At 36.8% G+C, this 18,689-nt stretch overlaps 1 protein-coding gene across 2 annotated transcripts in view; it reads right to left on the reverse strand.

Moving 5' to 3' along the window:
* Positions 1-1,299, reverse strand: part of rxraa (retinoid X receptor, alpha a) — a 263,628-nt gene extending 262,329 nt beyond the window's left edge. For both annotated transcript variants that reach the window (XM_074690115.1, XM_074690116.1), the window contains exons 1-2: positions 1,235-1,299; positions 1,063-1,108 (exon numbers count right to left, since the gene is read on the reverse strand). The gene's annotated coding sequence lies outside the window, so the exon portion shown is untranslated. The remainder of the gene's footprint in view (positions 1-1,062; positions 1,109-1,234) is intronic.
* Between the last annotated feature and the right edge of the window lie 17,390 nt (positions 1,300-18,689).

Consider the following 18,689-nt stretch of genomic DNA (forward strand, 5'->3'; position numbering starts at 1 on the left):
GAAATTCAGTACTCTGACACATCACGTTGTGGATAATACCACAAAAAGCAAAGTGTGACAAGAAATCATTCATGAAACGTGCACATGAAATATTGGAGCAAAAAGGGTAATAATTTAAAACCACAGCAACAGAAAAGTGCTGAAATAGGAAAATATAATGGCAAAGTGTTTGTGAATAATGTGCTGTAATGCTGCATTATATATTTATCTATTTTTGCAAGTGTTCACGTTTGAACTAAAGACTTTCCCTGATGTCACTGGCAGAGGATGATGCCACAGCACACCGTGAGACTGTTACACAAACATTATAACCCTCTTTCATGACACATTGTAGGGACGAGCTTCAATCAAGTGTATATATGAACCAAGGGAGGAAGCTAGAGTACTTGTAGAGAAGTTAAGAGTGTTAGCACTTGTTGGCCTTAAAAAAATTATATTTCCCTATTATAGAAAAAAATCACTAGTAGTGACATTTGAAATGTCCCAATTACTTCAAAGAACTTTAACATAACTAGCTTTTAAGACATTTCAATATTTTGCCTGAGAAGTGCATGCCAAGACAATGACTTAAAATGGTTCATGAGATTCAGTCAGTGTGTCAAACTTAAGCAACTTAATTGTTAGGATCAGTGACTTTTCAGATCCCTCTGGTGATTTATTTTCAAAATAAAGCAATAACCAGCATTTTACAGTAAAAAAAAAAATCAGCCAAAAACACAAACACTGATCCAGTATCATCACAAGAACAATGCTGGATCCACACAGTTCAGTACAAAACTTCACCTGAGTCCAAAACTATTAAAAAAAAACAAAAACAAAAAACAAACCCAAACTCATCGTGTTTGTACAATGCGTGTTTTAACACAGATTACACCAGCACTTGAAAATGACTGGAAAAAAGCACAATTCCATTCACTGTGTTGCATTTTATACATTAAACAGCCAGTATTCTCAGTAAACTCCCAGTTAGCTCATCAGTTGCTTGCCTGCTATCAAAAGCAGCTTACAGCCACACATCATTCACAAAAACCACTCCACATTTTAAATGAACTATTTGCTCACCCATTGATGATTTTGGTCCTCGTCAGCGATGAATCCTGTCAGAAGTCTACAGGAGACACAGGGAGGTGGAAGACCCAGTTGCAGATCAAACAATAAGAGTCCAAATCTACATAGAAATCCAGAAAAAAAAAAAAAAAAATCTTACAAAATCCAAAACTCAAGAAAAACCTACACAAGGAAAACCAAGAAGGATGAAACACGAGGGAACAGCAACACATGAAGGATGACGGCAAACAATGAACTGACAAGGAGCTCAAGAAACACTCAGACTAAATAGACAGGGGAGCAATCAAACACAGGTGTGAAACAAGACACAGGTGAAACACATGAGAGGCAATCAAACAGGGGTTCAACACAGGGACTAACAAAGTAAACAGAAAACACAAGGGAAAACACACAAGAATAACTAAGAAACACAAGAAACACAAGAAACACATGTCAAGAAGCACAAAGAATAGTCAAGAAACTCAAGTTATACAGAAAACCCAAAACTCACTCACTGTTGTAAGCCTGTTAATTCTTCAGACTGTACTCATTTACTACTCTCAACTATGGGGCTGCTTTAACTGTAAAAAGAAAAATCGTAAATCAGGGTTTCGACCATTCAGAATTGAGTAAATTAGCCAAGAGATTACCAAATTTATTCTGATACCCCCCCCTTTCTTTTTTTGTTTGTTTGTTTGCAAGTGGACTCACAAAACCTCTATTTTTAGTTCATGTACATGGGACATGTCAATTTACCTTATATTTATTTTTATTATTATTATGTTTTACAGCAGCAGTGTACAAAACATTTGGCCCATTGGTTACTTTACAGTTACAGATTCAAATGGCGACACAACCGTTGAATAGAATCAAATTTGATTTGACGTTCCCTTATTTTCTTTTTTTATTGATCAGTTTTGATTGGTTTGGAAACTTAAAAAAAAAAAAAGAAAAAAAAAAGGTTGCAGTGGAGAGGAAGAGCCTTGAAGAAACATCCACTTTCATTATGGCGCTGCTTTTGCCACCTTCTACATAAGTGTCTGTGAATATATCATGCTCCATAGCTTGGGAACATCCTTTAAAAGCCTATAAAAGCCTCTTATAAAGGTTAAACAGCTTCTTTAATAAAAAGCTTTAAAAATAGAAAAGAATGCACGGCAGGTGGAGGCTGACATTTGTTCTGATGGAAATCATAATGTTTACATTCACTGCTTCAGTCTTCAGTTCCTTTACTGCTACCTGTGTGGAGTAATTGAGTCCTGACACAACATTTTAGGGGGAATTGCCAGGTACAAGCCTGACTAAAAATATTCTAGCAGGTATGGGATGCATCAAAATTTCAAGTCAAAGAGTTAGCAGCTTTTAGAAAACCGACAATAATAATTTCAAAAAGAAGTGACTCTATGGCAACAGTTTCAATCACTCAAGGCACAAGAGGCTCCTTGACTTCTCTTTTAATAAAAAGCAGAACATTGAGCTTGTGTGTGCTTTAACAAAGGTAGTGTGGATACTTGAGAAAGAAGAAGTTAAAAAATGTTCATAATAAAAGAGACATGAAAAAAGTCATAGCAGAACCTTTGTGTTTGTGAATTGTACTGGATTGACCTGAGAGGCTTTGCCTTGAAGTTTATCACTGTGACAATACTGTACACAGTGAAGAGTTTAGAATCACTGAGGTGCATCAGTACATTCTTCTCCTGAAGTTTTATCTGCCAAAAAAAACAAAAAAAAAAAAACAAAAAAAAACAAAAAAAAAAAAAACAGGAAGGAGAAAAAGAATCAAGTTCATAAGTTCTGTTAATACATGAAATTTATTCATGGTGCTGATTATTTCCAAATGGTTTATTAGGTATAAATGGTATAGGTGTGCTGTGTTCATATTTACAAACTTTCATAAGGATCCACAAAACTGGAACAGGCCAAGGGTTCCCAAACTTTAAAGTCCTGATGAGAAATAAATTACTGAAATCTAGCCTGGAGGCTTTAAAGTCGATCAGTTTGTCAGCGTCAGAAAGTCTGGGGTGATATCGACTGAAGTTTTACTTTTTGTTTGCATCTTTATTTAACAAGTAAAACTTTCAGGACTGACACTGAAGCTTTACACACTGTCATGCAATATCCACAATGTAATCTGTAAATTCAAAGGCCAAAATTTTATATTAGTAAGCTTTTAAATTATTCATATTTTTTTTAAACAGAATTTGCAATCAGTTATTTTCTACTTTACAAAAAAGTATTTTGATTGCAGTGTGAAGTTTTGAAATTCTGTTTGAGTTAGAAATAACAAAATAACCTCAAAGACATTCAGAACAAAAGCACAAGATCTTCACAAAAAAAAAAAAAAAAAAAAAAAAAAAAAAAAAAAAAAAAAAACATGGATAAAAGATCTGAACCAGATCTGAAGATTGGTCAGACAGGAAGAAAAAGCAAGACAAAAGACTAAAAGCAAGCTGTTTTTAAACCAAACTCTTTGGTGATGTGTGTCTGCAGCCACAGCAGATGGCAATGTTGCTCTGTCTTTGCTGTACAGCAGCAAGGGAAGGAGGCAGAGGTAAAATCCCAGCAGGCAGTAGATGGCAGTCTAGCTTCATTACACTGTTACTTAGCTGATTTTGATGACACTCCAGGGGATACGGATACTTCCCGAATGTGTGCGCGTGGATGTGTGTGTGTGTCTTACTCCACAGTCACACATGCAGAGGGGGGAACGACAGCAGACAAGAAAATCATGTCATGACCAGAGATGGCAGTCTTGTGACAGTGATATCTCTGACTGTAGCAGAATGAGAGGCCTGGAAAGAAAGAGCAGGGTTTCACTGAGATGGAATGGGAATAAGGGTTGGAGGTCGGGCAGAAGGGCAGAGTGTGTGAACGACAGATTAAAGAGACTGAAACACATGAGACAAGGAGGATGGCTGCAGAGGGCTGGTTTTGTACACATGACGGAGCAGCGAGGGATGGGTGGGCATGTTTGTGTGCTGCTACCTTGGGCCTCTTTATCCACAGGCTTACTTGGGATTCAGTCTAATTGCATTATTAATGCCTTTTGATTACAATGTGAATGTCACACAAACATGTGCCTGCAACCTCTGTTACTTTTATACTTAGGATGGCCACTTGAGCAAAGCCAAACCAGCTGGAATGAAAACCTGTGATGAATTCCAGATATTATCTCTTATTTCTCTGACTGTCTTTCATTCTTTTACCCTACACTACAAAAACTGAAATCTTATCAAGTGTTTTTGTCTTATCTTAGGTAAAAATTGTCTTGTTATACTTGATTTGAGACACATTCACCCGACCAGTCCAAAAAATGTCTTGTTTCCAGTTATTAAAAAAAAAAAAAAAAATCTGCCAAAGGAGCAAAATAAAGTAAAAAAAAAAAAACAAAAAAGAAAAAAAAAAAAAAAAAAAAAATATATATATATATATATATATATATATATATATATATATATATATATATATATATATATATATATATATATATATATATATATATATATATATATATATATATATATATCAAAAAAACTAATTTGAAATAAGACATTTTTCTGGACTGGTCAGGTGAATGTGGCTCAAATCAAGTTGAAGTTGTTATCAAGACAAAAAAAATTGATAAGATTTCATAATTTGCAGTGTATGGCACCCCTCTTACAGAGTGATTCACACTGAAAAGCCTTTAAACAAACACATATCTTTTGTTTGCATAAAAAACCATTTGCATACAGTGAGGACAAGAGAAAATATAAAAAAAAAAACAAAAGGCTAAAAGCAATCACAACTGGCTCAGTGTGTTTGTCGTGATGTGACTCGCATGGATTACTGTGCCCCTGGCACCTATTTCATTTCAAGACTGTGACACACTGGCAGTATTGTGCAATTAACCAAATGACCTCTTAATCATGTCATCTTGCTGTGTGCATATCACTGGCAGGAGTAGGCAAATCTGATCGCTCATTTCAGCCGATCACCCAAAGCAAAATATAATGGAAACCTAATGAAGTGTATTAAATGTCTTTATATTCTATGACTGCATATTAAACAGAGGCATCTCTCCAACTTTGTGCATGCTCATCACTGAACTCAAAATACTCACAGGGACTATTCAGTAACAAGATTGAATTCTCGTTGGTTTGTTTTTACAGCGTAAATGATTCATTTCCTCACAATGAATACGCGTTAAATAATGGAAATATGCACATTGATGAAGGGAGTAGCCTTCTACTGTTTGTGTGCAGGCCTCCTAAAGTTGGCCATTAATTTTCATTAAGTGCTGTCTGTAAGGACCATTAACCAGGCTGGAGAATAATCACCTCCCTGGTGAGCTGACCTGTTTATGGCACAGGTAAGGGTTAACAGAGACAGCCCACCTTGGCGACACAACACTCATAATGCCCGCACACATTACAACGTGCATCTGATATTTATTCATTTTCATTACAGACATTCAATTTGTTTCATCAATGGCAAACAGAAAAACACTTGCCTGAAAGGGCGAACAATCACAGCCATTTGTTTCTGGAAATGTATTATGACATAATGAATGTGGTACAAGTTTGGGGGGAGGGTTTTGCTTATCAGGGAAATTAAATCAAGTGAAGTCACACTAATCAAAGGTTGCCCACAAAGGCACGGTGATATTCAGGAGCACAATTCCCAGAAGTTATGAATACTTCATGGCTCCCTTTACTTTATAATGTATGAAACAGACCGAGGTCAAAGCAAACCATCTACTCTGGATGGACTGGCACTGAGCTCAGAGCTTTCATTATGACTGCATGTTTCTGTATTTACAGCCTAGCTAAACCTTCTGTGTGTATTCGTCAGTAAGAACATTTTTCAAAGACCACATGTGGTGTGACAGAGAACAGTAAATTACCACTCTGCTTTGCACCTCAGAAATTATTATTTTCTGGCTCACTGTTTGGGTTTTAAATAAGATTTAAATGCATGGTTCATTCCAAGCACCACACTCCCTTCCAGTAGCAACCCACTGAGCACTGCCTGTCCTGCACCAAACAGCTAAAAGACTAAATCAGTGACTTCCTGTGAAAAAAAAAAAAAAAAAAGTTGTATTTCCAGCAGCAGATACTTCCAGGCTGAGGAACTGGCAGAAACTGAAACAGCACTGGAAGACCAGCAAGGAAAACTTTCAAAATATAAAAATGGCATTCAAATAAAATCTAACACAATAGTGTTCTCCTAAAATTTGGTGTTCATAGAAAGTTTGCTGTTTTTGTTATTTTTTGTTTGACATCAAGCTCAGTGTTTTTCAGTTATTCTGACTTGTGTTCACGATAATTATTACTATCATTATTATTGGACCCAAGCCAGGAAGAGCCTTATAAACAAATGAGTCATACAGTATGGATATCACCTTACATTCAACAGAGGCATGCCAGCTTAAATCTTTACCCTCATGAGTAAGCCTGGTATGAAACTTGAATCTCATTGGCAAAAAATCTTTCAACTGCATAATTTTTTGACTTAAATGTTTTGGAGCACAATATCTAATTTGATTTATATCAGTTTTCATTTAGGGAATTTGTCCATATGTCATAGACTTTAATGAAACAAATTCATTGAACAAATTGTTTGCATGACAGTTGTGTTTCAGTCTTGTGTTTACACTCAAATGGCATTTTAGCCGACCTAAAGCGCAAACTATAGGAGCCAATTCCTTAGTTTACATGTATTTATTTATTGAATTATATTTTTTAAACAAGCTGTGTGTGGTGGATGTGCCTAATGACTGTGATCCCTGCAGGTGGACAGCTTAAGAGGAGAGTACTGCAGCCTAGTGGTGTGGCTGACTGGGGCACACAGTCTTTAGACCTTGCGGGTGTGCACAGTCTCGAGTAGAAAGTTTTATTAACAGTTTCTTTATTGAAAAGTTAAACCCAAAAGTTAAATAAATGTCATAATTCACTTTTTCAACTGCATCATCTGGACATTCCATCGTTTTCATCACGAACCACAAGCGTCTTTAGGAACAGTCAGCCCAGGAGTGCTTCACACGAAGGTTTAAAACAAAGGATACCGTGGACACTACATTAGTCTAAAGACTCAGTTTGAAAACTGTTAGTTTTCTGAAACACTGCTGCCACTGTTGCGATGCAAAAAGTAAGCTAGTGTTTTCAGTGGAAACGCTGACGTCATGCTCCACTTTTGTGCAAGGGCATACAACAGTACAACAGTACAGAATCAGCTGACTGTCTTTCAACAAAATGTGCATCTGTTGCACCACTTTCGCACTTAGCATTCACCAAAACACCAGATGATCAACCCAACTCTACTTAGGTGGAGATCTACCAAAAGCTGCTTCTGAACAAGACAGGTATAGCACCAACTACAGGCCTGGTATGCCATCACATGCATCCTGATGTGATTTATAGACAAGCACCTACTAATGTTAAGACCTTCAGTGACAGGTAAATGAAAGTGCTAATGTAAACTTACACAAAATTCGGTGACAGCTATGAGTATTTTATTTTGAAAGCGAAAATGAGTCAACACTTGATTTGAAACCTTTGTGGTCCAGGATACACGTGCATCTAATAACACTCATGCTATTGAAACTCAACAAACCATGACACCAGATAGATTTTTTTTTTAAGTTTTACTAATTAATCATCTAAGTATATTAAACAATGAAAAATCAATAGATTCAATATATATTCAAGTCACCCATTTAGTTTGTAGGTTATATGTGAAATGATATGCAGAAACTGCAGAGGATTGTAAACCTTTTAGGTTGATAGAAGACTCCAGTGCAATAAAAGTTTTCTGTTAACTCTCTATCACTGAAAATGCTACAGATGTAACTGAATAAATTTGTTACCACTCTTACCAGAGAGTCATATTTTGCAAGCAGTACATTATATTTGTAGGTATTGCTCTGTACTGAGTGCTCTTATGCCCTTCTACATGCATGTATGTGTAAAGCAAAGCCCGAGGAGCGGGAAATATACCTCCCTTTCCTTTTCATGTGCATACATGAAAAAAAAAAAAAAACAGGCAGAGAAAGCAGAAAAAGTAAAGACCCCTGGGATACAGAACAGAGCAGGCACCACTGACCATATACCATACATGAAAAGGTAAAATCAGATGCAGTGGAAATAGGAGGAACTGGGTTGGGGGCTGGTTACAAAGTGGGAAATAAGAGGGCGTAGGCAGGCTGAAGTAGATTTGTAAGTATGCCCATTTGGACCTTTTCCAATTAGATGCATAGAAGGTAGCCGGTTGAGCTGTCAGCTTATGAACGGGATTGGCTTGACTGTGGCCTGCCTGAACTGGTGCTATAGGTGCTCTACCTAATACTGTTTATTTTACAATTATACGTTGTTTTTGCTTTATTTTTCAACCACATTCAATCTTGTAACTGAATTCTACCTCAAGCTGTCTAAAATTTTAGAACCAAGATTGAAGGAAGTCTGAGCCTAAAGCTCTGATTATCAGTTTCCTTACAGATCAATAGCATTTTATACCATCTGCAAACACTACGCCATAAAAGAACCACAGAAACAGCATCTGTAGTTTCTAAATGCTTTTTCAAGTTTGACTACCACCTCAGCTGTAAATCCCTGATGCATATACAGAAGACTCAATCAGATTCCTGGAAATGCTTGATACGACTCAAGTGCAACATTACAAGCAGGTGTTATATAAGAAGTATATTATCATCTTTAAAGAGCTATCATTACAGCCAATCAGATGGTGCTATAGTCAATAGGAGATGATTACAATAATAGCCTGCTTCTAGGCAGATGGGATTCCTATAACCACAAAGAAGAAAAAGCGAACTGCAGACTGGATTTTGAAGGATTAACTTGGCTACTTTCTTCTTACTAGTCTGTGCATGGATTATCCTGTGTATATGACATGCTCTCCAGTCATTTGGTGAGAGTTGAAAAAAGGATTTAGGATTATAAAGGCTAAATCTGCTCAGCATCTGCCATATGGAGGCTATGTCTATCTATTATCCATCAATGTGTCAAACAGTGTGCAAGGGAGCAGCTGTCCATAGAAGGCTGGCCAATTGGTTTGATACAGGTGAAAAGTGATGTATGATTGCCTTAGCAGACCTATCACTCTCAGACTGCCAGATGGCTTTGGCCTGGGGACACTGCAGCCATATTAGACCTTGATTTCTTCACTCTCTAAGGGTTTCACCCCAGTGTTACTATCTTGGTCTCGCTTGCTTTCCCCATGTTGATGGCTGACCTCCATGGCTGAACTCAGTATTTGAGAAAACTAATAAAGATGCTTAGAGACAGCAGTGCATTTCTGTCCTTTTCTGTGGTTAGCAACAAATCTCCCCTGACGGTGGCACACAGCAACGAACTGACAGGGATATAACCATGAGAGAGAAACAAAGTGGAGCCAGACTGGATAGAGTGCAGAAAATGACCTTGTCAAAACCCCTTAGGTTGGTTGCAGACCATGTGGGACCGCATAGATGCTATATTTCAGTTTATACAGGTACTGGTGGGCAAGTGAAACTGAGTCGAGGAGAGCAAGTTGAACACAACACCCTAATGCTTTGAAAATGGGATTTCTGTTCCCATGATTCCAAGATGATAACTGTTCTTTCAAAAAAATAACATCCAGACTTCCACCAGATCTGTATCCAGTCCATCTCCTCTCCCATGGGGTTTTGGTCTGTACTCTATCATATCACTCACCAGCTGCCTTTTTTTTCGAAAAAACTACATGGACCAGTGCCAAACAGGTGGAGTAATACGGCAAAGGATTTACTGATGATCCACACCATTTATTTATTTATCCTCTCCAAACATTGGACGTCGGAGAGACATGCAGATCACGTCAGTATTCGGTCGGTCCGCCAAAGACCATATTTAAACATCAAAGCAACGGGCAAATTGGGAACAAATTTTGACATCTAAATCGGACCATTTTTGGACGTTGTAATGACGTTCAACATTTGGACATCGTTTGCAGACCAGATCTAGACGTCAATGAGACCTTTAAAATCGATCCAAGCATTCAGACGTCATCAGTAGACCTTTTTTAGACATTAATCTGACCCCCATACAACGTCCGAAAAAGATGTAATAAGAAATTTCATTCTGCAACCTCCAGGAGACCTGATTTGGACGTCAAAAATTAAGTTAAATATTCGTCATTTCAGCGTCACATTGTGGTGTAGGTTTATTTACTTCAACTCCAGGACTTTCTTACCACGCATGTTGCAGCTTTGGCAGCTAGATGGTGAGATAAGTGGAGCCATGTTTACCTGGGTGAAAGGCCAGTTTATCAACCAACACTCCTGAAAGCGAACATACAGAAACTTAACGTGTGTGGAAAATAATTTTTAAAATCAATAAAGTTGTGTATAGTTTTGTGACAGAGCATGTTGTGATTATCCACACAGACAAATTAAACATTGGTTAAAACAGAAATAAAAGTGCTCATATAGAAAAGTGGTGCCTACTCCAAGGCAACTATATTCTTTCTGTGTTCACAATGAAGACGGTTGCATTGTTCTGCTCTGATGGGCTCTACTGTGCCTGTAGCAACAGGTGCACTGCGCAGACATCCACTTCATCACTGTCTCAACAACATCTTTGTTGACTGAGAGCTGATCAAAACTGTGAATAGCCTTACTAAGATACTGACAAACTAGCATAAATCAAGGCTGTGACACAGAGCTGTTGAAGTTAACAAAGGCAGAGGAACTGCAAACCTCAATCATTAAATGACATCGCATTGATAAACAGTGAAAAAGACAAGGATGCATTGATGGGGTGAGAGATTTTGCAACGTACTTTTAATCAATTGGAAAAAGCCCATTAACTGATTCAGCCATTTATTTTTTGTCCAAGATATTGGATGCACTACTGGTTAAAATATTAATGTTAAATGCTCATTGGCCCACCAATCTTTAAATATATATATATATATATATATATATATATATATATATATATATATATATATATATATATATATATATATATATATATATATCCTTTTACCTAAATTTCTTTCTTTTTTTTTTTTTTGCAAAACTAACCCAATTTTTACATATTATAGGTTGGTGGTTTGTATATTATTATTATTTTAACCCAAATTGTACTTGTACAACATTGTAGTCCATAGATGAAGCATTTGAGGGTACTCTGAGGCATGGAAGTCCTAACAAGCAAATAAATAGCAAAGTGTCTACTGGTGGACTATTTCCATTGTTAGGATTCAAGGAGGTCAACATCTGGGTGGTGTTTAGTTTCAAATGATTAATTTAAATCACCAAAACGTTTTCTAGGAAGCATCAACTTTCTTGTCTCAAGTAAACATGAAAACTTTCCCAACCTGACCATATGTGAGTTACAAGGGTTTGGATATAATTGCAATTCTGTAATTGGCCAACTTATTGTGTTTTGTTAATTATATTGCGTTAGGTTGTGGTTAAACATGAGCCAGGTTCTGCAACTGTATGAACGTAATAAAAATGTGACAAATAGTAAAAGAGACAGAAGAAAGAGCTGTCTGGCATTGGTATGTAATGGTGACAAAGTTGGTGATCAACCTTACAGATTTGAATGCAAAGGCTTTCATCACATTCATCTTGTTAATCAAACAGATATTTCTTTGAGTTACTGTAGGTACATGTAAGCCAAGAATAGAAGCAAAAATACTGACTGTTTCTTTTTTTCAACACATGGCTTTTTATTACTCAACAGTGTCATATGACAGTTTCATTTCCTGATAAATAAATAAAAAAAATAGCTCATAAAACTGTATCGTACATCTTCAGACTGTTTTTTAAATGAACACTTTGTTTACTCATGACTTGCTGAGAGCTTAATTAAGCAGTGAGAAAATATAAGGATTCAAAATTAAGTATTGATGTGGAACATTGTGTTTGTTTTGGTTAAATTAATATGTAAAGAGCACTGTGACGAAGGAAACCATTATAATGATGTTTAGTTGTATGGACAATTATGCTGATGTGGATTGTTTTTGTTTATTTGGTTTTTGCAAGTTATGACAAAGGCGATGACTGCAGGGGTTTTTTAATTGGTCATAAACAGCCTCAAGGTAGTACTGATGTCTTATGTGACCCAAAACAAACTAACCAATGGGAACAATTCTCATAGATTGGGTGACCATGTGACCTTTTGCAGTCAGCATGTATACCATATGCGTTGAAATGTGAAACACTAAGGCAATTTCTTCTCTCAGATTAAAACAGAAAACATGCTCCGACTGCCTGCTCTTGTTTATTTTTGTTTTTGTTTTTCTTTTTTTTTCTTCCTTTTTTAAATTTTGAGCTATTATTAATATTTTTACATTTGCCCAAATAAAATAAAATCAGAACAAGAACTCTGGATAATTCCTCTAATTTTCTTCTTGTTTAATTTATTTTTTAGGCATTTTTATGAATATATTTTTAAGAGATTTCTTTTTCTTTTTTTTTTTTTTTTTAGCAATGAGCTACCTCTCTTTTTCTGTCTATTTCAACATGTTGTGAGGTACTATGTATCTTATATAGATCTTATATCTTATAGAAAAAAATATATAAATACAATATAAATACAGGAAAAACTGGAAAGAGCTACACAGCAGCACAGAAAGTGCACATTGTTGATCCAGCTGAATGTAGTGGAAATCTTCATGCAGTGAGACTATAAAAGCTTTTTAATCTTTTTTTTTTTTCTTTTAATAGTGAATCATAATACATAGAAACACGTTTTCCTCTGAGAGGGCGTGACTCATATTAAGGATTCTACTGTAAATTGGTGTATAAAACAACTTTGTGTGGTTTTCAAATCAGCCAACTCTATGAAACTAGAGCTGTACAGCTGCTTGGTGACAAATGTCCACTGTGACAGCTCTGGAGCTATTTATTCCACAAGGTGTCAGTCAGTGTAAGATCTTCTGTGTTCTTCTGTAGGAACACAAATACCGATCCTGCCACTCAACCATTAATCAGGAGAATAAGAACTTCAGAGGACTTTCTAAATTAAAATGCATCACCATCTGCATATTGTATTCTCTTTAAGTCTGATTGAATCATAGCTTTTAACACACAATCAACCCTCCAAAGGCCATCGTGTTACCTCGTAATGTTAATTAAAGAAGCTGTACATCATCGAGAGTCTGAGTTTCTGTTTAAATCTATCTCAAAAGAACATTAAATTAAAGGATGTGGACCATAGAGTTTACTCTTTTGTTACATGTGCTTGATTTGTGTTCTAGTGAGATTTTTTGCTGCATGGTGTTACCATGGTGCCAGAAAAAAAGAGCCTATTTTTGAACAACTGAGAGCTTTTTGTACTTCTTGTCTATCACTTTCTTCTTTTATACCCCAAGTCCCTGTCTTTGTCCCTGCTTGTAACTGTCAGAAGTTTGTTGCATCAATAATCTCAAAGCACAATCTGATACCTATTTGATAGTGTGAAAGTAAAGAGTCAAAACCTACTTCAAAACAGGAAAAACAAGCCATTTTTTGGATTTTATGGGTGAATAAATCAAGTTATACATTCTAGAAGAATAAAAATAGTCACCTGAGGCGATGCCACTCAACCCGTTTCAGAGTTAGAGCTTTGTTTTGCAACATCCACTGTGACTCATGACAACTGCTTGATCACACCTGCAGACCCACAGCTCAGTGTGGAAGTGCTGACAAATCTGTGAGAGCTATGATGCAGAATTTTTAACACCAAATTTTACACCTTCCTTGAGTCAGCATTTCTGCAGCTGCATCTGCTGCATACTGTAGGAGACAGTTAACCCATAAGGGCCACAGAGCAGAGATGAAATCAGAGGATAATCTGTGCTAACATCTGAAATGAGCTTTATAAGCTTTGCGAGCTCTGGGTTAACAAAGGACAGCTCACTAATCATGACCTTTGGTCCCTTTTTACACACTGACACATTACTCTGACATGAGGAAAACAAGACTGTACTTGAAGACTTCATGGCCCAGAACAAATGCTCATCCACACACACACACACACACACACACACACACACACACACACACACACACACACACACACACACACACACACACACACACACACACACACACACACACACACACACACACACACACATACAGGAAGTGAGTGCTGGGGTCTGATGTAACACCAACGACCTCTGCTCAATGAATAAGCTATCACTGTAGGCCTTTAAAACCAGCTTTTTTCTTTAGCATTGGTGATGTCTGGATAGTATGTCCAAGTTCTGACATTTGCATAATTTCAAGCCTTCGTTAAAAAACAAAATCACCCCAAACAAAATTTGGAACACAAATATTCCAAATAAGAAATGACTCATGCTTACTGGGTATAGCTACCCTTTGGGTTTTGTTGCATTTTTATTTTAAATGTATAAAGGGAATTTAAAATGTGTCTCAGATGAGAGTTTGACAAAATTATCTATGATGTGGAATTAGAAACACTCATTTAACATGGAAACAGATCAGGGTAAAAACTATGAATTAAAAAAAAAAGCAATACTAATCATTAGAAAACCAGCTAAGCTGATTAATAAAAAATCAAAGGCCCCATCGAGCTGCTACTTACATAGCCCACAGCGTACACTGAAGAGTCTTTGAATACCACTCAGGATTCAACCCTGATTCCACCAGACCATGATGGGAAGAGATTAGCTGTTGGGGAAAAAAGAAATCCCAACTGAGAAAAAAGTCGATACTAGCATTAAATGTAAAAGTTCCACTGTGAGCTTTCAAAGCTAAATAATCCATTGTTTAAAACAGCATAAACCCAGTTCTGTACTGTTTCAATTCCCATCCCTTAGAAACACAGTTCATACGTTGGCTCAGTCCTGTTTCTAATGAAGTACAGATGGCTTGACTTAAGGTCTTTGCACACTAAGTCAGTTTTTTTTTTATGCGTTTTTCAGATCTGTAATCCAAAGAAAAACGTCACACACCTTGCACACTGAATCTGATGAGCTCATTTTTATATTAATTGTGAAAAATTTGCTGTACAAGAAAAATTTAGTCATCAAGCAGTGATCAAGCAATTGAGGTACACATACACAGGCACACTGTCACACACATGTACACAACTCTTCATTCATCATCTAAACATCGCACAAAATTTCTAGAGAAAATATGTCAGAAAATGTGAGAATATGATGGTGCAAGTAGCCTACAGCATCTCTGAATAGTCAAACTATCCAAGGAACGAGCTGGGGGGATGTGACTAAATGCAAAAAATCGAACCTGTTCTGAAAAAAATAATGATAGACAAAAGTTTCAGCGTAAGTGTGCAAATGCAATTGACATGACATGGGATTGAATTTCTTTTGTAACATGCCTGAATATCAGGTGGAAAACAGTGATACTTTGGGATGGAACAAGTTGGGTCCTATCACAAGGTTTAGGGCAGAAATTACCCCTGGAGCAGTGTTTTTGTGCAGCAGAAGCCCAGAGCGCTAGCACCAAACACCCCCTCCCAACTCGTCAGCTGGTTTTCTCTGCACTCAGACGGGGCCATATTTTACTTGACCAAAAACACAAATAAACAGACTCCCACCGAAAAAATCTGATATCGGTCTGCATTCACGCTTTATTTAGGAGATTTTCAGTGAGTTACTTTCACACAAAAACACAGCTAAATAAGGCCCTAGTTCTCATCGTGTATCTTCGTCCTGGCAGACTACCTGCGTTTGTTTATATCTGGCACATCGCGCACGCGGACTGATACACTAAGCGGCGAATGCCTCGTAACCAGCTGTGGCTGTGCAGCGGAGGTAGCGCCGTTTTACGACACGATGAGAACTAGAGCCTTATTTAACGGTGTTTTTGTGTGAAAGTAACATACTGAAAAATCTCTAAATAAAGCGTGAATGCAGACAGATATCAGATTTTTTTCGGTGGGAGTCCGTTTATTTGTGTTTTTGGTCAAGTAACGAGCAGAGAGGGGGTGTTTGGTGCGTGCGCCCTGGGCTTCTGCTGCACAAAAACACTGCTGTAGGGGTAATTTCTGCCCTAAACCTTGTGATAGGACCCAACTTGTTCCATCCTGGAGTATCACTTTAAGCCTTAGCCTGATGTGCAAAATGTGATCATCTTAGAAATATATATACTTAAACCTTTTTACACATTGGCCTTGTTCACTGTAATAACATGAAAAGAAAAAAAAAAAAAAGTGTGACAGTTGTAGAGATGCAAAATTTGTCCACACTTGTGGTTGAAAGGGAAACATTCATATATTTGAGTATTCTACTTTAAAAGAAAAACTTCAAGCAGGTATGTTAAGAAAAAAAAAAAAGAAAGTTGTGGAGGAGAGCTTGATTGTTTCCGAAGGTCACTGTGTAAATCAGAGTTGAATACTCACCCAATGGCTGCTGGGATTATCACATCCTGCATTAGTGAGCATGGCTACAATCAAAGTTCTTTTGTGGAAAGCTGTTGAAAAAAACAGCTGAAGGCCCACTTATAATCAACATTAAATACAGATCCAAACAGAGCCTTCAATCTGTGCTCTGTGTTTTATCTGTATTTCTGCATGTTTCAATAAAGCTAACTGATATGGGCTAAACGAAGCAGTAGCACTGAACATCATGGGAGCAGTGCTCTGTGACTTCCTGATACATAGCTCTAGTGAGACAAGAAGAAGACATAACAATGGTGAGACTTTTTAGAGGTAAAATTTTGCGGATCTTCAAATATCTGGCAACCTAGCAAAGCAAGTTATAAAATAACACAGCAGACATCAAAAAGTACTGGAAATTACGCTCATTGACAATTTTTCTCATTGGCAGTACTAGACAAAATAATTTCCCTTCCTCCAGTTGCGATGTATTTAGCAGCCTCCCACACTCGAGCTTCCATTTTTATCATTAATGCAAGAGGTGCATTAGCAATCCCTCTTCCACAGTCACCATGTTTGTTTTTGAGTTTATTGTTATAAACTTTTGACTCTGGACTGCCAACTTAAAGGATGTATGGAAGTATGTGAGCAGAGACGGTAATATCCTTTGAAAGGACATTGTCATACATAAAAGAAGTATTTAGGGGCCTTAAACAAAGACTTCCCTGACAGACAAAATGTAACAAGTAACTTATTTGAATAATGCTAAGTCCATCAAAATGCATACTGAATGTCACTGATGTATTTCCCATTTTTCCCATTTCAGATAGCTCTAGAGCTCCTTAAAGCACAACACATCATGAAACTATTAAATCCTCATTGCACCCTCATAGTGACTCTGTTTGAGGTGTCCTCAGGGATGTCCTCCAAAGAGCAAAAATGCAATTGTAGCAGTTTTAGAGAAAAGCGTAGCGCATGTTTTACTAAAGGTCTGTGACACCGTATTCAATGGTATATGAATACAGAGCTTTAATGTCTTCTTAATAGCCACTGGGTTACAGTCCACCTCTGTAGCACAGAATCTGTTTCAAACTGTAGTTATACAGAGTACTTGGGAGCAAAACATATCCATTGTTGTTTTTGGTGTTTTGGAAAAATGGTTGATATCAGTGGCATAACAAAATTCACCCAGGATTAAAAAAAAAAAAAAAAATCCCTCCAGTTTTAACGAAATAACTTTCTCATAAAAAGATTTTTTTGTGTGTTTGGTTTTGTTTTGTTTTTTTCAAATTTCATGTTTTTAGGAGATACAACTTTTTACACACTGGAAATATTTTTTTCAGATATTCCTGTTTTTATGAGACACTGTCTCGTAAAAACAGAAAATATTTAGTTTTTTTTATGAGATACTATGTCAGAAATACCGTTGTTACGAGATACCATCTTACAATAGTATCTTGTAAAAACACAATATTCCAAAAAATAAAAAAAAAAATAAAAATCCTGCTTTAATGAGATAGTTATGTCATAAAACCAGTTTTTTTTCTTCAAGTGAATGCAATATGCTGCTGCAAATAATGGTTAACAAAAAAACAAAAAAACAAAAAAAAAAACAAACAAACAAAAAAAAAGTATATATGTATATATATATATATATATATATATATATATATATATATATATATATATATAGATAGATAGATAGATAGATAGATAGATAGATAGATAGATAGATAGATAGATAGATAGATAGATAAAACATTGGATAGGTTAGTGTGTTCAGGCAGTGCTGAGCAAACTTGACCAAAAGCTAGCATCTGATGTGAAAATGACCCCCCACTGATAGTGGAATAATGACATTTTAGTCAAGCACTGGGACCTGTCAGGCCCAAGGGTGTGTGACAAAGCTAAGATGGAGGCCCAGACGATCGATACTTCAGTCTGTATGAGGCAGTAGGCCTTAAATACTGCTCCTTCTGCCACCCTTAAGAAAAGAGCAAACATATCAATCACATCTGAATCATGCACGCCCACCTCGTACACACAGACCTCAAGGCGACATGGCAGCTGTCCCATATGAAACCCTTTTTAATTTTTTCCAAACCTTGATTGGTTTACAATATTAATAAAACATTCTGGTATGAATGTTAAATTTGTGAAGGCTTATTCGACCTTAGTAGAGGTTGGAGGCTTGCAAAAGGAATGCAGCAGTTTGATTCAGTTGGGAGGAATTTGGCCTCCCTCTGTGGACGAGTTTTTGAGAAGAGTTCTTGCAAATGACTGTTGACAGGGCAGGGGGCATTCATCAAGAAAACAAGCCACATG

The sequence above is a fragment of the Halichoeres trimaculatus genome, unplaced genomic scaffold, assembly GCF_033239565.1.
Source record: "Halichoeres trimaculatus isolate MK-OKI-2021-1 unplaced genomic scaffold, fHalTri1.1 fHalTri1_scaffold_16, whole genome shotgun sequence".
NCBI lineage: Eukaryota > Metazoa > Chordata > Actinopteri > Labriformes > Labridae > Halichoeres > Halichoeres trimaculatus.